The sequence below is a fragment of the Aotus nancymaae genome, unplaced genomic scaffold, assembly GCF_030222135.1.
Source record: "Aotus nancymaae isolate 86718 unplaced genomic scaffold, 86718_ANA_hifiasm-v0.15.2.pri h1tg000032l_0, whole genome shotgun sequence".
Classification (NCBI taxonomy): domain Eukaryota; kingdom Metazoa; phylum Chordata; class Mammalia; order Primates; family Aotidae; genus Aotus; species Aotus nancymaae.
This window is the reverse complement of record NW_026988445.1, coordinates 12075517-12101979: the sequence shown is the minus strand read 5'-3', so window position 1 is coordinate 12101979 and position 26463 is coordinate 12075517. Positions and strand designations below refer to the sequence as shown.

At 42.0% G+C, this 26463-nt stretch overlaps 1 protein-coding gene across 6 annotated transcripts in view; it reads right to left on the bottom strand.

The window, feature by feature from the left end:
- Nucleotides 1–26463, bottom strand: part of CNIH3 (cornichon family AMPA receptor auxiliary protein 3) — a 296652-nt gene that overhangs the window by 263980 nt on the left and 6209 nt on the right. Inside the window, exons 1-2 of one of the 6 annotated variants that reach the window (XM_021677321.2) lie at nucleotides 11810–12782; nucleotides 9455–9523 (exon numbers count right to left, since the gene is read on the bottom strand). The exons of the other annotated variants lie outside the window; for them this stretch is intronic. The gene's annotated coding sequence lies outside the window, so the exon portion shown is untranslated. Of the gene's footprint in view, nucleotides 1–9454; nucleotides 9524–11809; nucleotides 12783–26463 lie in introns of those variants that run through there. 6 annotated transcript variants of the gene reach the window in all.

Here is a 26463-nt window from a genome sequence, read left to right as displayed (position 1 = left end):
GTTTCACAAACTAAGATTAGAGAGAAACTGACTCAACTTGATAAAGAGTATTTACTAAAAACCACAGCTAACAGCATAATTAGTGGTGAAAGACTGAAAGACTGAATGCTTTTCCCCTAATGTCAGGAACATGGCATCACGTTTTTTTTTGTTTTTTTTTGGTTTTTTTTGAGACAGAGTCTTACTCTGTCACCCAAGCTAGAGTACAGTGGCAGTGACACGATCATAGTTCACTGCAGCCTCTAACTCTTGGGCTCAAGTGATGCTCCCACCTTCTCCTCCCACAGATGAATTCTCATCATTCTTATTCAGTACTAAAAGTACTGTGCAATAGCCTATGCAATAAAGCAAGAAAAACAATAAATGCAGACAGATTGGAAAGAAAGAAATAAAATTGTCCCTATTTGCAGGTGACAAGTATCCTGACAGAAAATCCTAATAAATCTATTTTAACTGTGATTTTAAAAATTAATAAGGAAGGTCACTGGACACAAAATCAACACACAAAACAGACGTAGAAAACAAAACTGAAAACGTAGTACTATTTACAATTGCTACAAAGCAAATGAAATATTCAGGTATAAATCTAACAAAACATGTATAAGATCTGTATGCTGAAAATTACAAAATGCTAATGAAAGAAATCACAGAAGACCTAATCAAATAGAGAGAAATAACTTTTTTTTTTTTTTTTTTTTTTGAGACGGAGTCTTGCTCTGTCACCAGGCTGGAGTGCAGTGGCACAATCTCGGCTCACTGTAACCTCCGCCTCCTGGGTTCAAGCGATTCTTCTGCCTCAGCCTCCTGAGTAGCTGGGACCACAGGTGCGTGCCATCACACCCAGCTAATTTTTTTGTATTTTTAGTAGAGACGGGGTTTCACCATGTTGGCCAGGATGGTCTCGATCTCTTGACCTCATGATCCACCCACCTTGGCCTCCCAAAGTGCTAGGATTACAGGTGTGAGCCACCACGCCCGGCCGAGAAATACTATTTATGACTTAGAAAACTCAACACTAAAAACATCAATTCTTCCCAAATTGATTTGCATAATTCCTATCCAAATCCCAGCATGGCTTTCTGTAGATATAAATAACTTAATTCTAAAATATATATGGAAGGGTAAAGGACCCAAAATAGTTAAAACGATTTTGAAAAAGAAGAATACGGTAAGAAGAATCATTCTACCCAATGTTAAGCCTTACAAAATAACTTCAGTAATCAAGACAATAGGGTACTAGTGGAATAATAAATATGTAGATCAACAAAACAGAATAGAGAAAGCAGAATAGAACCACAAAAATATGTACAACTAATTTTTTTTTTTTGAGATGGTGTCTTGCTCTTGTCGCCCAGGCTGGAGTACAGTGGCGTGATCTCAGCTCACTACAACCTCCACTTCCCGGGTTCAAGCAATTCTCCTGCCTCAGCCTCCCGAGTAGGTGGGATTACAAGCACCTGCCACCATGCCCTGCTGATTTTTGTATTTTCAGTAGGGACAGGGTTTCACCATGTTGCCCAGGCTGTTTGTTCTCAAACTCCTGATCTCAGGGGATCCACCCACTTCAGCCTCCCAAAGTGCTGGGATTACAGGTGTGAGCCACCGCGACTGGCCAAAAACTGTTTGGTTGTTTTTTTTCATAAAAATTTACAAATGCAATTAAATGGAGTAAGGACAGCCTTTTCAAAACTTGTTGGGGGAAAAAAAAGGGAGGCGATGTCTGTAGGCCAAGAAAAACAAAGAAAACCCTCAACCTAAGGCTCATACTTTATACAAAAATTAACTTAAAATGAATTATTGATTTAAATATACATGTAAAACTATGAAACTTTTGGGGGAAAAAAAACAAAACAGGGGTAAATCTTCATGACCTACAGCTGGGAGAACAGTACTTCAACTTGATGTCCAAACTACGATCCCAACTGGGCACAGTGGCTCATGCCTGTAATCCCAGCAATATGGGAGGCTGAGGCAGGTGGATCAGTTGAGGTCAGGAGTTCGAGACCAGCCTGGCCAGTATGGTGAAACCCTGTCCCTACTAAAAATACAAAAATTAGCTGGGTATGGTGGCAGGTGCCTGTAATCCCAGCTACTTGGGAGGCTGAGCCCGGATAATTCCTTGAACCCAGGAGGCAGAAGTTGCAGTGAGCCCAGATCATGCCATTGCACTCCAGCCTGGGCAACAAGAGGAAAAAAAAAAAAAAAACTTAAGAGAATGAAAAGGGCCAGACATAGTGGCTCACGCCTATAATCACAGCACTTTGGGAGGTGGAGGTGGGTAGATGGCTTGAGTCTAGCAGTTCAGGATCAGCCTAGGCAACATTTCCAGTGGTTCAATAAATGTTGCCCAGGCTGGTCTTGAACTGCTGGTCCATCTGTATCTACAAAAAATTAGCTGGGTATGGTGGCACATGCTTGTAGTCCCAGCCACTTGAGAGGTTGAGGCGGAAGGATCACTTGAGCCCAGGAGGTCAAGGCTGCAATAAGCCATAATCACATCACTGCACTCCAGCATTGGTAACAGAGTGAGACCCTGTCTCAACAGAATGACAAGATAAATTACAGACTAGGAGAAAATATTTGCAGGCCAAATATCCAACAAAGGATTTAGTATCTAGAATATAAAGAATTCTCAAAACTCAACAGTAGAAAAGCAAACAATACAATTAGAAAGTGTACTAAAAACATTTCACTGAAGAGTAGATACAGGTGACAAGTTAATGAAAAGATGTTAAATCTCGATGATTAAGGAAATCTAAATTAAAACCATAATGCAGTATCACTACATGCCTATCAGAGTGATAAATAAAAAACGCCAAATTCTGGCAAGAATATGGGTAAAACTGGATCACTCATACATGGCTAACAGGACTGTAAAATGGGATAGCCACTCTGGAAAATATTTTGGCATTGTCTTTCAGAACTAAAAGTGCACTTACCATACAACTCAGCAATTGGACCCTTGGGCATTTATCCCAGGCAAATGAAAACCTATTTGCACTCTGAAATCTATACGTGAATGTTGATAACAACTCTATTTGTCATAACCAAGAACTAGATACCACCCAAACATCCTTCCATGTGTAAATGGTTGAACTGTAGTACATCCATACTGCAGATACTACTCTGAAACATAAAGGAAAAAACTATTGATAGAATTAGCCCGGCCAGGCATGGTGGCTCAAGTCTGTAATCCCAGCACTTTGGGAGGCTGAGGCAGGCAGATCACGAGGTCAGGAGTTTGAGATCAGCCTGGCCAACACAGTGAAATGCCATCTCTACTAAAAATACAAAAATTAGCTGGGCATGGTGGCAGGCACCTGTAATTCCAGCTACTCAGGAGGCTGAGGCAGGAGAATAGTTTGAACCCGGGAGGCAGAGGTTGCAGTGAGCCAAGATCATGGCATTTCATTCCAGCCTGGGCAACAGGGCAACACTCCATCTCAAAAAAAAAAAAAAAAATAGGCCTTGGCTGGGCCTCAAGGGAATCATCCTTATCGATTTTTTTAAAAAGCTACACACTGTATGTATGACACAACATAAGTGATTCCATTTATGTAGTATGCTTGAATAACAATATTAAAAGATGGAGAACAGATTAGTGGCTGCTGGGGTTAGGGATTGGAGAGAAAGAAGGTAGATCTGACTATAATGGCATCAGGGAGGCTTATGGTGATGAAATGGGTCTGTATCTTGATTATGGTGGCAATTACACACAATCCACCACATTGTGGTGCGGTGGCTCACGCCTGTAATCTCAGCACTTTGGGAGGCTGAGGCGGGCGGATCACCTAAGGTTCGAGATCCGCCTGACCAACATGGAAAAACCCCATCTCTACCAAAAATACAAAATTAGCTGGGCATGTTGGTGTATGCCTGTAATCCCAGCTACTTGGGAGGCTGAGGCAGAAGGATTACATTAGAGTGAACCCTACTGTAAACTATGGACTGAGTGATGTGTCAATGTAGGTCCACTGACGGTAACAAATGCACCAATGGTGCGGGATGGTGACAATGGGGGAGGTCTTACATGGAGGGGGGCAGGGTGTATATGAGAACACTCTACTTTCAACTCAATTTTGCTGTGAACCTACAACAGTTCTAAAAAATAAAGTCTATTATTTTAAAAGAAGTACTGGTAAATGCTACAACATGGATGAACATTGAAAACACTGTGCTAAGTGAAAGAAGCCAGTCACAAAAAAACATATATTGTATGACTCCATTTATATATGTCCAGAATAAGTAAATATATAGAAAAAGAAAGTGCATGATTAGTGGCCTACAACTGAAGCATATGGAGGAGAGAATGGGAAACAACTGCTAATTGACATGGGGTTTCTTTTGGGATGAAATCCTCTAAACTTAGATTGTGGTGGTGGTTGCACAACTTTGTCAATATACTAAAAACCGTCCGGGTGTGGTGGCTCACCCCTGTAATCCCAGCACTTTGGGAGGCCGAGGTGGGTGGATCATGAGGTCAAGAGATCGAGACCATCCTGGTCAACATGGTGAAACCCCGTCTCTACTAAAAATACAAAAAAATTAGCTGGGCACGGTGGCGCGTGCCTGTAATCCCAGCTACTCAGGAGGCTGAGGCAGGAGAATTGCCTGAACTCAGGAGGTGGAGGTTGTGGTGAGCCGAGATCGTGCCATTGCACTCCATCCTGGGTAACAAGAGCGAAACTCCGTCTCAAAAAAAAACAAATAAATAAAAATATATACTAAAAACCAATGAATTGTGTACACTTTAAATGGGTGAATTTTATAGTATGATAAAATCTTAATAAAGAAATGTTTTAAAATTTTTAAAATCACTATGGTAACTGAAAACAGAAATCATTTATGTAAGGTATACGCATGTAAGGAAGAGGTATATATTCAGAAGTAAATACGTATGTCCATAGATTCAATAAATGCCTTTTAGTTATGATCTTAAATCAGAGGTAAGAAAAGGGAAGCAAGTGTACCTTGTGTGCCGATACTATTCTATAGAATACTGGTGTGATTATCTTCCCTTAAAGAAAGAAGAGTAAAAGTCATACTAGCTATAAAATCATATTGTTTAAAATATATAATGAATCAAAATAAGTCTGTATTAAACATCTTTTGTTTAAAATATACAATGGAGGCCAGATACAATGGCTCATGTCTGTAATTCAAGCACTTTGGGAGGCCAAGGAGAGCAGATCACTTGAGGTTAGTGTTTGAGACCAGCCTGGTCAACATGGCAAAAACCCATCTCTACTAAAAATAGAAAAATTAACAAGGCATGGTGGTACATACCTGTAGTTCCAGCTACTCTGGAGGTTGAGGCACAAGAATCACTTGAACCCGGAGGCAAAGGTTGCAGTGAGCTGAGATCACCCCACTGCACTCCAGTCTGGGCAACAGGGAGAGACTCTAGCTCAAAAAACAAACATAAAACAAAATAAAATAAAATATTCAATGAATCAAGGGTAAAGTCATAATAAAAATAACTAGCTGGACACAGTGACTGTCACCTGTAATCCCAGCTACTCGGGAGGCTGAGGTAGGAGAATTGCTTGTGCCCAGAAGTTTAAGGCCATAGTGAGCCAAAGTCATACAACTGCACCCCAGCCTGGGCGACGGAACAAGACCATGCATCTAAAAAAAAAACCTACCACACGATCCAGCATTCTACTCCTGGATCTTTACCCAAGAATAATATGAAGGCCCATACACAATTGTTCATAGTAGCTTTATTTTATAGCCAAAAATTAGAAGTGATCTAAATGTCCATCAACAGGTAAATGGAAACAAATTGTACAGATGTGGTACATCCATACAATGGAATGTTATTCAGCAACAAAAAGGAAAGAATTGACACATGCAACAAGACAGATGAATCTAAAAAATAATTATGCTGAGTGAAAGAAAACAGACAAAAGGAGAGCACATACTCTATGATTCCATTTATAGAAAACTTAAGAAAATGCAAACAAACCTAAGGACAGAAAGAAGTTCAATGGCTGCCAGAGGAAGGGTGGTGGATTACAAGAAGCCTGAGAAAACTTTTGTGGGTGATGGGTATGATCCCCCTGTTGCTTGTGGTGACAGTTTCACAGATATAAACAGATGGCAAAACTTAAATTATCCACTTTAAATATAAGCAGTGTATTGCAAATCAATTATACCTCACTGTGGCCGTTTTAAAAAGATGACTCCAAGCTTAAGAAAGATAAGCCAGGAGCAGTGGTTCATGCCTGTAATCCTAGCACCCTGGGAGACCAAGTGGGTGGATAACTTGAGCAACCTGGTCTTAAACTCAAGCTCAGGAGTTCAAGACCAGCCTGGACAATATGGCAAAACCCCATCTCTATAAAAAGTATAAAAGTTAGCCGGGTGTAGTGGCATGGGCCTGTAGTCCCAGCTACTCTGTGGGCTGAGGCAGGAAGATCGTTTTAGCCTAGAAGTTGAGGCTGCAGTGAGCTGTGTTCATACCTCTGCACTCTAGCACTCCAGCCTGGTGACCAAGTGAGACCCTGACCAAAAAAAAAGATAGAGGTTAGAGGGCTCTAACAACCCCTCTTCCCAGGGTGTGCAGGGGAACTGAACCAAGGGCCTCACTCCTGTCCTTGCTTTTTCTGAGCTCAAGCCCAGAGCTTTGCACAAACTCAAATGTGCATTTTACAAAGGCAATCAGAGCAGCCTGTCTCTCCTCTCTGATCTTTATGGCCCCTCCACATCTCTACCCCCATATTTAAACTGAAGCTAAGAGATACTACTATGTGCTTATGAAACTCCAGCTTCCCTCCAATCCCACCCTGGGAAAGACTTCAAATTCAATAATTCTAAGGAGAAAGATAAGCATAAGCAGATCTATTTTATTCTGCGTACAGAGCTCTACCAGAAGAAATGCCTCACCCAAGATAGAAGTTGTTATTTCTCTTCTTTACTGATAGGTATTTGCCCCTTTGCCATAGTATAGATGAGAACAGGAAAATACTCGGATATCGCTGAGGGTCACGTTATCTGTTATAATTAGGTTTGGCACTGTAGAATAGAAAACTTGTTTTCATGTAAGGATTCATTTTCATTTATTAAAGACCAGGAGTAAACAGTCAGGAACTGTTTTGGCAGCTCTGTGAAGTCATCAGGGTTTCGGCCTTCTGTTTCCTCCAGCATGTGACATCCATCCTCAAGGTCACATGATGTCTGCTGAAGACCTGATCTAAGCAGTAGGAGGAAGGAAGCAGGGAAGGCAAAGAGAGAGGATCTGATTGTCCCAGAAGATAAAAGCCAGACTACCAGAGAGAAAGTCAGGTGTCTGGCCATTTGGAGGCAAAAGAGATAATAGACACTGGAACCAATCCTGGAATAGCACTCAGGTAACTTGGAGGGTGTGCCCTAAGAGAGCTGATCGCTGGAGCTGAAACAGGACCTCTGGGTATAAGGGCCACACAATTGAGTATGGTGCTAACATTTTCCTTTTCTTGAAAAACTGCTGCAAAGAGCTCCCCTCCTAAGTTCTGGTCCCATCCTTCAGAGACTGTATTACAAGTGCAAGCAGGGACTCTCCTGACTGTGGACCAAACAGGCACTGGGAGACCCCATTGACACTGCCCCTGAATACCCTGCATCTTCCCCTGAGCACTCAGCTACCCAGTGTGTCTGGGATACCTGTGGTGAGTTGGGTGCATGGGTGGATCTGAGCAAGACAAATGTTTGCTGTTCCTGAACACACACTTGAAAAGTGGTAAGTTCTCAACAAATTCATAAAAGTGAGTTCAGTATGTTATCATTAGTGGGAAAGTGGTGGGAGGTCTGTTCAACAGTGGAAGGAAAGGTTGGAATCAGACAGTAAGAGGCACAGAGAAGGTAGTTAAAGGGCGGTTGCTGTCATCAGACCAGGCTCTCCTGCCCACCAACCGCAGGCCACCATCCCAGACCTTCTCTCTGACATCAGGAGCTGGGGAGCATCTGTCTTGCCAAGCCTTATGCGATCAGCTCCTGGCAGCCTCATACTTGGTAGGCTGAGGGACTGGGAGTGAGCCAGAGCCCCTCTGCTAAGCATAACTTCAGGAAGTGGGCAGCCCACCCTTGAAGAATCAATACTGACAGAGCACTGCTGCCTTTGCTGCTGACCACACGGAGTGTACGGCTCCTTTCTCAGTTTTGATGCTCTGGCCACACGATGCCCCAGAACCAGTTTCTGTTCAGCCCTGCGTTCTCCCACCACTGTCAGTAAATGAGATCAGAGTTAATCCAGCTGTACACCACTCCTAAATACATTCAAAAGCACAGAGGAGGTTCCTGAACACAAAATCAGGAGAGGGTAGGAGCCCTGGAAGGGAATATCCTACCCAAGTGCAGTACTTAACTATAATTATTACAGTAATGCATTATTTCTGTTTAAGATCATTTCAGAGGGCACTAACTGGTATAAAGTAAAATAAGTCTCCTTTCTCCCCACACCTAGCTGCACTCCCTAGGGACCACCATGTATAGCTTCTGGTATACCTTTCAGAAGTTCTCTATCCAAGTGTATTCTGTTGAATGCATGTGCAAGAATTTTACTTATAGATAATTCAATTAACAGTAATCACTAATTTATAAAATGCATATTGACACTGACATTGGAGGTGGAAAAACAACTAAAAGTGGTAAAAGTGAATGTTTAATTCTTCCAGAGTGCAGTTTTTGAAATGACCACCAGGTGTCAGAGTTATCAATAGTAATCCCCAAATTACGACTGGAAAGTTACAAGAACAGAAAAGCGCCTGGCTGGGAATGAGACGGCGAGATTCCCCCCTCAACAGGATTCCTTGGCCCTTTGGCCCAATATTTCATCTACTTAAGGTTGCAGGGAGGGAGGAAGAGAAGCTACAGAAAAAAAAAATCCTCAGACCACAGATTCCTTTCAGTTGGGTACCTTTTGATCTTTAGAGAGGCTCTGTGAAGGCACTGTTAAATTTTACAGGGGAAATGTAAAGACTAGGCAGAGTCGGTCCTCCTACAGCTGCAAGGCTACTTTTGGAAGTCAGAGCTATCTCCTTACCTCAGTAGGGGTGGAGAACAGAAAAGGACACATACACACACACACACACACACACACACACACACACACACACACACGCATGCGCAGGCGAGGACTCGGCTATGGCTATCCTTGTTTTAAAAGGGAAAATCCAATTGTGTTTGTAGGAGCACCTCCTAGTTTACCGCCACCATCTCTTACTCATTTCCCATTGACTCCTTGCATGCACTTCCTCTAGCAGGCCTGACCCGCCTGCTGTCCTGAGCTGCTCATCTAGAAATATTCCACCTTCATGCTTGAGAGCAGGGTGTGAACAGTCTCCCCTCAGCATATCCAGGCTGTCATCCAGGGGTGGTTACACCACCCTTCCTCCAGGGCAGAGGCCTGAGCGAGGTGGCCTTGCTGCTCCTACTACCTGGCACCACACACCCAGCTCTTGTGCAGCCAACATACCATGGACGGCTCCAGGCGACTCCCACAGCAAGCCTCTTCCTGTATCTTCTTGGATCACTGATATCTGTACTGGCAGACCAGAATAGGGAAGCAGTCACAAGGCCTTGTGTAAAGAGGGCACAGAATAGCACAAGTCCAGAGTGAGCTAATGTCTTCCCTGGGAGGGCACAGCCGAAGAGTGTCAAAAAGAAAGGGTAATCTGGCCGGGCACAGTGGCTCATGCCTGTAATCCCAGCACTTTCGGAGGTTGAGGTGGGAGGATCTCTTGAGGCCAGGGGTTCAGAACCAGCCTGAGCAACATGGCGCAATCCTCTCTCTACAAAAATACAAAAATTAGCTGGGCGTGGTGGCATGCACTTGTAGTCCCAAATGCTTGAGAAGCTGAGGTGGAAGGATGGCTTAAGCCCAGGAGGTCCAGGCTACTGTAAGCCATGACTGCACCACCGCACTCCAGCCAAGGCAATAAAGAGAGGCCCTGTCTCCAAAACAAAAAATAAATAAATAAATAAATAAAAGGGGACTCTTTACATGTCCCATTGACACTTGTCTAGGCTGCTCCTTGGACCACATCTCATATCTGAGCTATGAGGCTAGGGAAGGGATCAGATAGGATTCAGACCCCCTACACACCGGAACTTTCTGTGGATGGAACTTTGCTATGCAGAACGATGCAGAGCTTGTGGAAAGGGGCAGGAGATGGTGTGAAGAGAGGGGAGGGGGAAGAAAAGAGTTCCACTCTCCATGGACCATGTTATAGGTTTCAATCCTACTTGAGATGTGACTTCCGTCATTTCTGACAGATTAAGGTGACCTTTTTATGCGAGTTCAATAACCACATCTGCTAAACTGGCACATCCCTTATCGACCACATGAAGCAAGTAATTATTTTAGTCACCAAACATTTTAAATGCTATATACATAAAATTTAAAATTATGCACCTGTGGTGCCATGCATATAATAAAATGCCAGCTATTATTAAAACACTGGTAGTATTCATATTCAATATGACAATACAGTATGTTTGATGTTTCAAACAGAAGGTTCAAGCCAAATGCTTCATATAAAAATAAAAAGGGTAAAATAATGTTTATATCTGGATGTCCATTCATTTACCGTGACTGATATAATAACTGTTGCTTTAATGTGGCCAACACAGGTATGGCAATTGAAATTTTTCTCCATTATCCTATAACTTATAAGGGGTACAGAACAGAAAGAATCTCTCATAATGCTATTCCTATTATATCCTCTTCCTGAGTAGGGTCAGACTGAGCCATGGGCAAAGACCGTCCAGCATCACCCTCATCTGCCCTGGATGTGTCTACCTCAAGGAAGGGTTAATAATGGGCCTCCTCTCTGGGCACCAAACTCACTCTTTGGTGACATTTGGATGATCCTAGGTCTACTAGATTCCTGGTAAGCCAAAGAACATTCCAAACTTCTGCAAAGTCTTCCTATCAGTCACAAGTTCTACTTCATTGTGCCATTCAAACGATAAGGGTTTCACAAGGCCAAGACAGACTTCACTGGTCAATGTGTACCTTGAGGATGGGGTGGTGAGGGTGAAAGGAGGGTGGATTCAGGCCCCCACCTCACTGATGCAAATACAGATGGTCTCTGACCTACAATGGTTCAGCTTATAATTTTTCAACTTTACGATGGTGTGAAAGCAATACATATTCAGTAAAAACCATACTTCGAGTACCCATACAACCATGCTGTTTTTCACTTTCTGTACATTATTCAATAAACTACATGCTATTCATCATTATTATATAATAGGCTTTATGTTAGATGATTTTGCCCAACTGTAGGCTACTGTAGTGTTCTGAGCGCGTTTAAGGTAGGCTAGGCTAAGCTATGAAGTTCTGTGGGTTAGGTGGATTAGACGCATTTTCGACTTACAATATTTTCTACTTACGATGGGTTTATTGAGATACAACCCCACTGAAAGTCAAGGAGCATCTCTGTACCTGCTTGCCACCACCTCCTCCAGGTTATTCATGCTTTAAGTAGGTGAGTCAGAGGAGGTGGGTGGTTATATTTGGTTTTGCCATGTGTATGGTATTCTAATGACAGTGACTGCTCCCTCTAGTTAATCCTTCCACAAGTGACTCCACCTCCAAGCCCCGCACTCAGTCAGGTAAAATGCCTGACTGAGAATCTCCCATCTCTTCACCAGTACCAGAGGCCAATTCCCTTCTAGAAAGCAAGGAAGGAAATCATTGATGTGAACACAGAAGCTGAAGACTTCCTGAGCCAGTCACGAGCTTGGGTGCAGAGTGAGGCCAAGCTAAAAGCTCAGACAGGTCACTGACTATAATTATCCCTTCCACAAGGGCAGCCTTCCTCACCTACAGCCACGCAGCTTCTGAGGCAGTGACAAATAGCTGTGCCTGTCGAAACTCCTGAGGAAACATTCCTCACCAGGTCTCTCAGTCCAGGCTTCAGTGACGGGACCAGAAAAGTAAACAGACTACACCAAAGAAACAAGAGAGAACTGGTTCTCCTGCTCTCTGGCTGGTTTATGACATTTCAATTATGTTCGACATAATATAGCTGAATTATCTTTAACCTTACCAAGCTTCCTAGCTTTGCAAAAGAAATATTAGTTGATAGAGTGGAAGGATAGCTAGAAGCAGAGATCTGAAAAACAAAACTCACAAGTAGAAATGAGCCCATAAATGATACCACCACAATATTGGGTAGATAAAGCATAGCACCTTTTACTCAAGGAACCATGAGTGAGGGACATTTTGGGTGTTGCTTATTTGTAATTTATTTCTTAGAATAATATAGTGTATTTTCTTCAAGCAATCTTGCTATTATTTCAGCAAATGGAAGAGAAACCCTCAGTTCTAATTTCCCCAGTTACTGTGCTGCCATGATTACCATCATACTAGAACAGTTCGAGATAATTCTGCCTAAAGTTAAGACAGAGATTCTTCATATACAGTCTTTTGGACAATGTGACTCAGTATCTAAACAAGCTGATCTTGGGTTTTAATAGTTCTGTTGAGGGGAGGGAGGATAAAGAAGGGCCCCATTTCTTCTCTTCGTTTCACTTTTCTTCTCCCCTCAATGCTATGAAAATCTCCTTTCAAAACTTGTCAAAGGTAGCAGGGCACAGTGGCAGGCACCTGGAGTCCCAGCCACTAAGGCAGCTGAGGCAGAAGGATGGCTTGACCCCACAATTTTGAGGCTGTGGTACACTTTGATCATGCCTGTGAATAGCCTGTACCCTACACTCCAGTCTGGGCAACATAGCAAGAACCCACCTCTAAAAATTAAAATAATTTTTTTAAAGCCTTGTCAAAGGTATACAACAACCTCACAGTGAAATATCCAAAGTTCTTCTGATTATAGTGTTAGAACTTAGCGTAACAGTTGCAACCTCCAGTGACTACAGATGCCAAATAGATTTGTTTCATAATATCTTCAGGCCAGGTAGAGTGGCTCACGCCTATAACCCCAACACTTTGGGAGGCCAAAGCAGGAGGATCCCTTGAGCCTAGGAGTTCAAGACAAGCTTGGGCAACATTGTGAGAACCTGTTTCTACAAAAAAAAAAAAAAAAAAAAAAGCCAGGTATGGTGGCTCATGTCTGTGGACACAGCTACTCAGAAGGGCTAAAGTGGAAGGGTTGGAAGATGGGTTGAGCCCAGGAAGTCAAAGCTGCAGTAAGCCATGATCACACCACTGCACTCCAGCCTGGGTGACAGACAGACCATGTCTCTCTAAATTAAAAATATATATATACACACACATTTATATGTATATGTGTGTGTGTATATGTATATATAATATATATAATCTTGAGCTAATTTTTTGCTCAAGATTGTGTATATTATATATACATGTAATTTATATATATTATATAATATATATTATATTATATATAATATATAATACCTGAAATACTTTAATTTTTTTAAAAATCCATTTCTTCTTGAAATACAGCCCCCTTTGCCAGGTGCGGTGGTTCACACCTGTAATCCCAGCACTTTGTAAGGCGGAGGCAAGTGGATCACTTGAGGTCAGGAGCTCAAGACCAGCCTGCCAAACATAGTGAAACCCCATCTCTACTAAAAATACAAAAATTAGCTGGGCATGGTGGCAGGCGCCTATAATCCCAGCTACTCGGGAGGCTGAGGCAGGAGAATCGATTGAACCCAGGAGGCAGAGGTCACAGTGAACTGAGATCACACTATTGCACTCCAGCCTAGGTGACAAGAGCAAAACTCTGTCTCAAAAGAAAAAGAAAAAGAAACAGAGCCCACTTTTATTTTTACTTTTTAGACAAGGTCTGGCTCTATTGCCCAGGCTGGAGTGCAGTGGTGCAATCTGGGCTCACTCCAAATTCCACCTTCCAGGCTCAAGCCATCCTCCCACCTCAGCCTCCTGAGTAGCTAGGACAACAGGTGCACACTAACACACCAACTAATTTTTGTATTTTTTGTAGAGATAGGGTCTCAGTTTGTTACCCAGGCTGGTCTCAAACTTGTGAGCTAAAGTGACCCACCTACCTCAGCCTTCCAAAGTGCTGGAATTACAGGTGTGAGCCATCACGGCCAGCACAGCCCAGCCCACTTTTAAGAGACATGGGGCCAGGTGCAATGGCTTAGGCCTGTAATCCCAGCACTTTGGGAGGCCAAGGCAGGTGGATCACTTGAGGTCAGTTCAAGACCAGCCTAGCCAACATGGTGAAACCCTGTCTCTAGTAAAAATACAAAAATTAAAAAGAAAAAGAAAAGAAAATAAAAAAATAGTACACTGGTTAGGCGGAAAAAAACACACACACACACAAAAATTAGTCAGCTGTGGTGGCCTGCGCCTGTAATCCCAGCTACTCAGGAGGCTGAGGCAGCAGAATCACTTGAACACAGAAGGCAGAGGTTGCAGTGAGTCGAGATCGTGCCACTGCACACCAGCCTGGGCAATAGAGTGAGACTCTGTCTAAAAAAAAGAGAGAGACATGGTTGTAAGAAATAGTTCACCTTCCTCTTAATTCTACTATCAGAAATACAATAGTGCAACAAGGATGAATTTCAAAAGTCACAATAAATACAACAGTACTGCAAGTGGCAGTTGATAGTCAACCTCAATAGCTGGGAGGCAATAGGGAATAGTGGCGACTCTGGTAAATTCAAAAGCACATAACCTGCATAAAAGCAGAAGCCATTGTTAATGCCAACCATCTGTTTTGCAAAAGTGTGGATCCAAGTCTTTGAAGAGAAACCAGAAGTCCAGATTCCTATGTGTAATCTCTCTATTTTTAAATATGGACTATTAGCTTAAAAGAAAAAGGAAAAGTCATGTGGTTACCACTTTGTTACCTCCCTTTACTAACTAGAGGCAATCTGACTGGGAAGAGAACTGTTCTAGAAGTCAGGGAGCCAAGACTGTTAAACCCAGCTCTGACACCAACCCACTTTCTTCCCCTGGGCCAAAGACCTAATCATCCAGGACCTCAGTTGCCGCGTCTGAAAAGTTTAGAAGTCCAAAATTCCTTTCTTATTCTTTTTTTTGTTTGTTTGAGATGGAGTCTTGTTCTGTCACCAGGCTGGAATGCAATGGCACGATTCCAGCTCACTGCACCCTCTGCCTCCTGGATACAAGCGATCCTCCTGCCTTAGCCTCCCAAGTAGATGGGCTTACCGGCAGGCGCCACCACACTCAGCTAATTTTCATATTTTTAGTAGAGAAAGGGTTTCACCATGTTGGCCAGGATGGTCTCAATCTCCTGACCTTGTGATCCACCCACCTTGGGCTCCCAAAGTGCTGGGATTACAGGCGTGAGCCACCATGCACGGCTCCAAAATTCCTTTCAATCCTAAAGTACAGCGCATGGATGAATACATTTTCTAGACAGTCAGTGCTCACAAGAATAACCAGGGACATAATTAAATGAAAAACAAAACTAGATCAATGTGCCATAGCAGGCACTATTACATTGTTTAGACATGGCCTTGGTGTGACCAAGCTATTCGATTAATATAACCACAAGAATGGGAACACGTTTATCAGAGCAGATCTCCTTTCCAATATCTACCCACCCATGGGGACAAAAAAAAAAAGTATAGATCTCAAGTACATCATGACTCTGGCAGAAGCACCCTTCTATGAAATAGAACTCTTGGGTCTTCTGAACCCAAACCCAGGGTTTCAAGGGAATAATTCTGAGTCAGAACAAAGCTGACCAACAGGCTGCCCCGAGCCACAGCTCTTGCTTGGCAAGTTCACGCTCAGCCTACCTGCGATGAGCTTTGTAGTTGCCACATCATGGTCTCCTGCAGGAGCCAACTGTACTAGGAACAGCTCTTGTTACATAACCCTCAGCCATGCCCACGACTGTGCACGAGGACATGGCTTTGCCCTGCACAAAAGCACACAGGATTTTAGATATGGCATCTTGTTTTTCAGGGAGCACAGGAAGGAAACAGAAAACATGAGATTGGAAAATAATGAGGATAGATAAATTAAGGGTCTTTCCCACTGTAAAGATTAAAATAAACACATTGCAGAACAAAAATGTTCACATTCTTGTGGTTATATCCACTGTGTGCCTTGGGCAAAGTGAAAGCCCAAATAATGGAAACCCACGTGAACTGTAACTGGTGGCTTCTTCACACAGGCCATCCTGACACAGATCACTTGGCACCAAGTGAAATGCAGAGGGGGTGTCTGCCCCTACATTCCTAAGTGCTTTTGTGCATCAGTTGTGAACAACAGGACCTTTTTTATTTTGCTATTAGCAGCTGCCAATAAGTATCTAGTATGTCTTAAAGAATAATTTACTTTTGGCTCTAGAACCAGCTATGAGCTTTCTTCAGTTCTATCTCCCTTAGAGGCATTTTCGTCACTGTGTCCTTTCAATGCCCTGGCTTTAGTTAACCAGGGTGTTTATTCTAAAAGTCAGTTCATTCTTACCCTAAGGCCTTTGTATTATCTGTTCCCTCTGCCTGGAATGCTCTTTACCCTGATCTTCACAAGAGTAGTTCATTCAGATCTCAGCCTCAAGGGTACCCCTGAGAGAGGCCCTCCCTGGCCATTCAGCAGACAGGGTCATCCCAAGCACTGTGTCATGTGACCCTAATTTAATTCTCTGCCTAGCACTTCACACCACCTGATACATTTCCAGTTTATTTCTTTCTTTTTGATACACTTCCTGTTTCTTTCTTTCTTTTTGGTGGTCTTCCCTAGAAGATACAATATAAGATTAGAATACAAGTTTCCGTAAGCTTAAAAGAATATAAGCTCCATGGAAATAAAGATTTTGTGTCTTGTTCACTGCATATTTCTAGCACATCAAAGTGTCTTGCATATAGCAAGTGCTCAAGAAGTATTTACTGTGGCAGTCTCTGAAGCTATTCTGGCTCATGGGGCTTCCCAATAATATCTGTGTGTGTATGTGTGTGTGTGTGTGTGTGTGTGTGTGTACACATATATGTGTGTATGTGTTGAAAGAATGAATGGACGGTTGGATGGATGGAAGAATCCATTCAGCAAATATCCACAAAGTGCCTGTGGTATACTAGAAATACAATGAAGAGTAAGATCTTCCTTCATGGACCCTACCAGGTCCTTACCAGGGAAGCCAGACATTATAGAATACCATGTGGTGGGAGAAATGCTTGAAGAAGCATTTCAAGCTCTTAACTTTCCTTAGAGATTACCCACATACTGTCTTGGTATGGGTATGAGGGTAATTGCCAAGGAAAGTTACCAGCTGGTCAAAAGGACAAGATTGAGAAGGGGGTAGCAGGTAAGGCATCTGAGAAGCATCGCAACAAGTCTGAAAGCAGGCCATGGGTTCCAGGAACCCTAAGAGGTCTGGTGTGACTGGAGCCACAGGTGAGGAACTTGAGGAAGACCAGGCCTTGAAAGACAGGCATGGGCCAGTTCTTAGGGAGCCATGCAGACCAGTACCTGGGCATTAGATTTTATCATCTAAGCAGTAAGGGGCACTGAAATCGTTTTACAAAGTTTTAAGTGGGGAAGTGACATAATGGTTTCATGCCTTATAAGATAATTTTGTAGCTGGGGGTGGTGGTGCGTGCCTGTAGTCCTAGCTCAGGAGGCTGAGATGGGAGGATCACTTGAGCCTGGGAATTCAAGTCAGCAGTGAGCTATGATCGCTGCACTGCACTCCAGCCTGGGTGACAAGGCAAGACCCCCTCTCTTGAAAAAAAATAAAATAAAAGGCCAGGCATGGTAGCCCATGCCTATAATCCCAGCACTTTGGGAAGCCGAGAAGGGCAGATCACCTGAGGTCGGGAGTTCAAGACCAGCCTGACCAACATGGAGAAACCCCATCTCTACTAAAAATGAAAAATTTGCCAGGCATGGTGGTGCATGCCTGTGATCCCAGCTACTTGGGAGGCTGAGGCAGGAGTGTTGCTTGAACCCAGGAGGCAGAAGTTGTGGTGAGCCAAGATCACACCATTGCACTCCAGCCTAGGCAATAAGAGCGAAACTCCATATCAAAAAAAAAAAAAGATAATTTTGGTACCAGTGACAGCAACAAATTAGAGAAAAGAGTAAAACATTCAGGAGGTTATTGCCTAATCCAGGTGGAATAAAAAAATGTAAACCCAAACTATTAGTGGCAATGGAGATGGAAGAGAGGAGACAGATTAAAAGCTATTAAAAGGGTAGGATCAATAGAGCTTAGTGACACAGGAGATGCGGGACGTGAAAGGATGGGGTTAAAGAGAATCCCACTTTCTGATTCATGTCAGTGGGAGAAATTGTGACGTTCTTCATGGAAATGAATGGCTCTCAGGCAGGCGTGAGGCCTCTGGAGCTCTAAATTCACTCTGCCTGTGAGGTGGCTGAATCTGAGTCCACTTGCTTGCATGAGCTCACGGACACTTGCCCAAGGGGATATCTATGGTCCTAGCATATATGTGAGTTTAAATGCTGAATAAGTAAGTGCGTATAAAAGTCCCTCTGGTGTGCGTACATCAAATCTACAGTGCTGTTGATTTATCTGTTTATAACGATACACATGGGATTGTACTGCACGGCCATTTTGGGAGGCACACACTGATCCATCACCAGGACGCATGACTATTGGTCTAAATATAGATGTGCCTGTCACCTCAGAGAAAGAACAGACCAGAAGTCATGATTCCACTTACTCCAAGGAAACTTTAAGGTGACAAACTTGAAAAAAAATCAATGAATGTAATGTTTCTTAAGTCTGAATCTGATCTAAAGATCAAATTATAATTACCTCCCCTATGTTTCATTTTTCTTGACTTTAATTGCTAATTTAACCCCAGCCTCTTCTAAGGTAATCCCATTTCCATTCCAAGATAATTCTGACAGTCCTCAAAGGACATCTCACAGGTGCTCAAAAGCAAGTACAATCAGCTATCTAGCAAGACACTCTGTGGGGATCTCCAGTTTATTTCTGATGGGTTTTTTGTGTGTTTTTGTATTTTTTGAGAGACAAGATCTTAATCTATCATCCAGGCTGGAGTACAGTGGCACAATCATAGCTCATTGTGGCCTCAACCTCCTAGGCTCAAGTAATCCTCCCACCTCAGTCTCCCAAGTAGCTGGGACTACAGGCATTGCCACCATCCCTGACTGAGTTTATTCATTTTCTCCTCCTCCAGCCCCCATCTGCTGCTGCCACTTGAAATACTATATGATGTTAAGAGCATGGGCTCTAGTGACCGCCAGCTTGGGTTGGAATCCTGGCTTTGCCCTTGATGAGCTGTGTGACCCTGGGCAAATTATTTAGCCCATCTGTGCCTTAGTTTCCACCCTAAGTGGAACAATAATAATATTATTACCATCATTAATCTCTAGCCTACCTCATGGGAGGTGCTTGTGATGATTAAATGGGTTAATATTTATAAAGTGCTTAGAATAGTGCCTAAAGCATAGCAGGCACTGAATAAATGCCAGCTATTATTTTTACTACCACCACTCTTACTGGCCATGGGGATGCCTCTGGTGGTCCTGCCATAGGTTGCCAAAGCCACAGGGGTTCATTATAAGGTAAGGGAGAATGCCCTCTCTTTGTAATATGACATCAAAGGCAGATACAGCTTATGTCCAGTGTTTCCTGAAATTACCACTGTGATGGTTAAATTTAGGTGCCAACTTGACTGCATTAAAGAATAGAAAAATAGTGAAGCCCTGTTTCTGGGTGTGTCTGCCAGGGTTTCCAAAGGAGACTGGTGTGTGAGTCAGTGGACTGAGTGGGGAAGACCCACCCTCAATGTGGGCAGGCACCATCCAACTGGCTGGGGGCCCAGATCGAACAAAAAAAGGAGAGAAAAGGATTTCTTCTCTCCTGGAGCTGGGACACTCTCCTCCTCCTGCCCTCAGACATTAGAACTCCAGGCTCTCTGGCCTTGAGACTCCAGGACTTAACCAGCAGCCCTCTATGTTCTTGGGCTTTCCACCTCAGATTGAGAAGTACACCATCAGCTTCCCTGGTTCTGAGGCTTTCAGACTTGGACTGAGCCACACTACCAGCATTCCAGGGGCTCCCACTTGCAGATGCCCTATTGAGGGACTTAGCCTCCAGAATCAAGTGAACCAATTCCTAATAAGCTCCCTCTCATACATCTAGAGATCTAAATCTATCCTTTTGGTTCTGTCTCTTGAGAGAACCCTGACTAACACAATTCTTAAAAGTTCTTTACATTTTTACTTGCATCCTGTCCTTCTTACATTATCCTCCAAGGGACTGAGATGAGCTGTAAGTCCATGGGCACCCAAGCTAGAAGGCAAGTGAATGACCAACACTACTTACCCCCTGCTGCCCCCGCAAAAGGGCTCTGTTACAGGCTCAGCTGGGTCCAGTCTGGCTCCAGCTCCCTTAGGATGAATTCTGCCCAGGAGACTCCTTCCTTACCTAGATAGACTTCTTTGAGTCCCCCCCTTCCCAGTGCTTCCAAAGGGGGAATTTAAATCTGATCTTTTAAAAATAATGAAACACCAGCTGTATCATTAAATTATTTCTATGTGGAATTTAGACTTAATTTGAGTCTTTTAACAGTAGACTCTTAAATGAAGCTCCTTAATTCAAGACTAAAGAATACTACTGATGTGGGCATTCATCTTTGATGATGAAGTCCCTGTTGATAGTCTTAATTAACATTAGGACAGGAAGAGAAAAATGAAATTTTAAACATATCATTTACATTAGCATCAAAAAACATCCAATACCTAGGAATAGATCTAATAAAAGATGTGCAAGACTTCTACACAGAAAACCATGAAACATTACTAAGAAAAATTAAAGACTTAAAAACTAGATAAGTAGAGAAATATGCTATATTCCTAGACACAACGATTTGATATTATAAAGATGTCTGTTCTCCCCAAATTGACTCAAAGATTGAATGCAGCTCCCATCAAAACTTCACAAAATTTTTTGTGGAAATTGACAAGACAAGTCTACATTTTATATAAAATGCAAAGGGCCAAGAATAGCTAAGACAATACTGACAAAAAAAAAAAAGTTGAAATAATTATACTACCAGATGGCAAACTTATAAAATTACAGCACCAATTAAGTCAGTATGGTATTAGCCCAAACTTTTGCCAGTTAAAGCATAAAGATATGTGAATAAAGCAATTGAGCAGAGAGTTTAGAAACACACCCACACATGCACAGTGCTCTAATTTATAATGACATCACTGCAAGACAGAGGGGAAAGGATTTTGTTTACCCTGTGGTGTGGGTCAACTGAACATCCACATGGAAAAACAATGAACCGTGGCCCCTACCTCACACCACTCAGAAAACTAAATTCCAGAATGGTTGTAGACATAAACATGACAGGCAAAACACTGAAACTTCCAGAGGATATAACACAGGAGAGTATCTTCATGCCCTTGCAGACAAGAAATGACTTCTAAAGTGAAACATGAAAAGCACAAACCATAAAGAGAACAACTGATGAACTGGATTTCATTAAGAACTTCTGTTCATCAAGACAACATTAAGAGAACGAAAACAAACCACACAGAGGGAAAAGAAATTTGCAGTACATACATCCAACAAAGGACTCATATCCAGAATGTACACAGAATTCCACAAATCAATAAGAAGAAGACATCACAATCTTTTTGTTTTTGTTTTTTTTGACACAGAGTCTCACTCTGTAGCTCAGGCTGGAGTGCAATGGCACGATCTCGGCTCACTGCAACCTCCACCTCCCAAGTTCAAGCGATTCTCCTGCCTCAGACTCCCAGGTAGCTGAGATTACAGGCATGCACCACCATGCCCAGCTAATCTTCATATTTCTAGTTGAGACAAGGTTTCATCATACAGGCCAGGCTGATCTCAAACTCCTGACTCAGGTGACCCGCCCACCTTGGCCTCCCAAAGTGCTGGGATTACAGGTGTGAGCCACCATGCCCAGCCAAAAGGCAACACAATCTTAAAAGAGGAGGAACCAGCAAAAGACTTGAAAAGGCACTTCACAAAACATCCAATTAGCAAAAAAGATACATATATAGACATACAAATGTGTATGTTTATACATACACTTATGTATTTATATACACACACACCATTAGTCATCAAAGAAATGCAAATCAAAACTACAATAAGATACTATAGGAGTTCTGGTAATGGTCTATTTCATGACCTAGGTGATGGTTTCACAGGTATGTTCACTTGAAAAAACTGAGTTGTACAATTAAGGATTTATATACTTTTCTCTACATACTATACTTTAATAAAAATGTTTACTAAAAAAAACCAGGGCCAGGTGTGGTGGCTCACCTCTGTAATCCCAGTACTTTGGGAGGCTGAGACAGGCAGATCACAAGATCAAGAGTTTGAGACGAGCCTGACCAATATGGTGAAACCTCGTCTCTACTAAAAATACAAAAATTAGCCATGGTGGCGTGCGCCTGTAATCCCAGCTACTCAAAAGGCTGAGGCAGGAGAATTACCTGAACCTGGGAGGCGGAGGTTGCAGTGAGCCAAGATTGTGCCACTGCACTCCAGCCTGAGCGACAAAGCAAGACTCCATCTCAGAAAAAAAAAAAAAAAAACCCAATGCAACTTGTGGACCTTTTTTGACTCCTGCTTCATACAAGCCAACTGTTAAAAGAAATTGAGAGACAGTTGGAAAAATTTGAAGATTAATGGCATATCTGATGACTATATTAATTTTTTAGGTGTGATGATGGTATTATGGTAATATTTTCAAAAGAAGATTTTATTTTTTAGAGCTATATATCAAAGTATAAGTAAATATATTATAAATAAATAATATCCTGGATTTTTACTTCAAAATAATCAGGAGAGAGGATAGATAAAACAAGAATAGAGGAGTTGATAGCTATCATAGCTGGATGGGTGGGGACATGGGAATTGCTATACCATCTCTTTACCTTTATGTATGTTTAAAATACAGCATAATAAAAATTTTTTTAAATCTAGAGCAAATCCAAGGTTTTATACTGTTTGCCTATTTATGACTCTTCTCTTCTGCCTCTACCTGGCCTAATCAAATAAGATTATATAGTAGCAATGCACATTCCACAAACACTGAATCCCTAGGCTATAAGGACCTCAAGAAATCATCTTGGCCACCCCCTCACTATCAAGCAGTTCTGAAACGGAGGACATCCCAAACCACATCTGCACACTGACCAGCACAGGCGACAGTGTGTCTACTCTCAGAGAATCAGCCTAAATATACATATATTATTAAGAACCTAGATAGGGCAGAGCAATCATTTACCTATATTCTTTGGGGTCTATGCCAAGATATGGTCTCTAAGTAGCCTGGCTGCTCTGTCTAAAACAGAAGACTCTTAAAAGAAGCTCCTGTATTCTCCCTGAGCTGACCTTTCCTGTCTTGTCCCTCAATATTAAGCTTATGCTATCGAGCCTCATCTCAGTTAGGTATCTGTGGCTTCCTTTGCCAGCTGATCTAGCTGGAGCTGCTAATGGAGTAATCAAGTATGAATTCCTGTATAAATCAAGTCTGGCTCTTATTCCAGGATTCAAGACTACTACAGGCCTACACAGTTTAGAAACCCTCATTAGATAGATGCAAGTGGTTGAAAATATAAACCTGGCTAGGACCTTCTGACTTAATGTGTCTCCCAGGAAGCCCTCCAGGTTTGGAAGAGCTTCTCAGTTCACATGGAAAGAAAATACATGTTTTAATTTTTAAATTTTTTATTGCCATACAGAATTGCAAAGAAAATTCATTTCTTCCTTCTCGCCTTCCTTTACTACTTCAAGGTGAAGTGTCCTAAATTGATAAATCTCCAAGTTAATGCCTAGCTTAGTGTGCTGTCCTTACTGGACATAATGTCTGTTTCAACAAGGACTTCTTGGAGAAATGAACTATATCTTTGGTACAAAGCATTCAGGTACCCCCGTGATAGCTTCTAGAGGAAAGAAAATCTTTTAGTGTCCCTAATGGGCTCACTTACCTACTACTAATTTGGTTAATGATATGATACAGGCTTCAAAAATGAGGAGCCAAGGTTTCATAGATCCAAAAAGGGAAAAGTTCAAAAATGGCTACTTTGTGGACTAACACAAGCCATCTCTGAAAAGTCATGTAATGAAGGGGTTGAGAATATGGCTCTGGAGCCACACACCAGCTATATGACCTCAAGTTTTCCATGCTTCAGTTTATCACCTGTAAAATGGGCTAATGAAAACACAGGCTGCATAAGGTTGATGGGCAGATTACGATAGTACAATATATGTAAAGCACTTAGAACCATTGTTTTCCCACAATGTTAGCTCCATTATTTCATTATTACAGAAGCCCTGCTGTGGACATGCACCATCACAGGAAAAAAAAAGGATAAGAATGGAACAAGTGGGCACTAGGAAATGAAATGAAAAGAACAGTGTTGCTGACACTCTGCTTAAGCCTTAAACACATCTACTTCTATGCCATAGTATTTGTCAATAATCTGGGGAACAGAGAAAAAGACATTCTGAAATAAGGGGTCGGAAGTGTAGCAGAAAATGTACATCCTCATTTTTCAGGAATGTACGGAGACAGGCTACTCTTATGTGTGATGATACAAACCCCAATAAAAGAGGCCGGGCTCTTGCCTGTAATCCCAGCACTTTGGGAGGCTGAAGCGGGAGAATCATTTGAGCCCAGGAGTTCAAGACCAGCCTGGGAAACATGGGGAGACACTGTCTTTATAAAAACTTAGCCAGGTGTGGTACTGTATGCCTCTGGTCCCAGCTACTCAGAAGGTTGAGGTGGGAGGACTGCTTGAGCTCAGACAATCGAGGGTGCAGTGAGCCATGATCATGCCACCACCCTCCAGCCTGAGTGACAAAGGAAGACCCTGTCTCACAAAAAAAAAAAAAAAAAAAAAATTAAGGGAATCAACTGATCTCTCAAACTGTTAGTCCTAAGTTTGCCAGCACCCCTCCACTAGCCACAAGAAGCTAAGAGTTAGGCCGGGCGCGGTGGCTCACGCCTTTAATCCCAGCACTTTGGGAGGCCAAGGTGGGTGGATCACGAGGTCAAGAGATCGAGACCATCCTGGTCAACATGGTGAAACCCCGTCTCTACTAAAAATACAAAAATTAGCTGGGCATGGTGGCGCATGCCTGTAATCCCAGCTACTCGGGAGGCTGAGGCAGGAGAATTGCTTGAACCCAGGAGGCGGAGGTTGTGGTGAGCCGAGATCGCGCCATTGCACTCCAGCCTGGGTAACAAGAGCAAAACTCTGTCTCAAAAAAAAAAAAAAGAAGCTAAGAGTTACTGTTTTGTTCTTTTGTTGTTAATGACTGGCATTCATGGTCTTTCATTCCACAAATTTTTTTTAATTTAGGCTATTATAATATTTCATGTTTGCCTATACATTTAGTATTATTTAGTAAAGAGCACAACTTTTAAAAATAATAATAAACTTTAGAAGTCTCAAGATCCCTTCAATAATTTTTTAAATTTTATGAATAATCTACAGTCTAAAATTTTTCAGTTTTAAATGCCTAGTTATTGGTCCATTATCTCTATAAAGGATGCACATACATATTCAGAAACATTTTCTTATGATAATTAGAATTTGTTAACAGTCATAATTGTGTTTTACCATTGATTATTATGATTATCATAAGGCCAGAGGGATGAACAACACATTTGAAACCGAGAAGAAGGAAGACTGCCCAAAGGGCCTGTTGTTTAGAGTCTATGCAGGGACTCCTGGGCTATTAATTATTTATCTACTTTTCAAAGTTAATAAATAGGAATGTCTTTTTGCCCTTTATTCCCCAGATGAATTTAACCAAATGAGAAATGGGGTGTGTGTGTGCAAAGATGGCAGTCTGAGAATATAAGAGGTATGGGTAATGAGAAGGAGATTTTAGAAAAACAAATACTTACTGTCAAATATACTTAATAGCATTGCTTTATCTGGCATGTTTTTATTATGGCATGTTTACCTGGCATGTTTTTATTATGAGCATTTTGATGTTTTTTGACTGTTCTTTTAAAAACATGAGTGCTTTAGAAGCATAAAATTAATATAAAAAGAAAGAAAGAAAAATTATATACAATCTCACAACCCAAATAACCCCTTGGCACTTTTTAGAAATACTTAATGCTGTATACAGCTGTAAAATTCAAACACTAAGGAGTAGTATTAAATGGAAAAAATAAGAACTTCTCTCACTACCCCACTCCATCCACCAAAGAGAAATCACTGTTTATGCTTTTCTTTTCTACCAGAGAAAACAATATGTGCATATATACATACATTTATTTACCAAAATGAATCATATTATGCACACTATTTTGTAACATGCATTATTCACTTGATATCTTGGTACTACGTCCATATCAGCAAATGATGATTACCACTTTCTTTTTGCTCTTAATGCTTCAGGCCAGAAGCGGCTGCTCATGTCTTTAATTCCAGCACTTTGGGAGGCAAAGGTAGGAGGACTGCTTGGACCCAGAAGTTCAAGATCAGCCTTGGCAACATAGGGTGATCCTGTCTCTACAAAAAATAAAAAATTAGCCAGGTTAGTG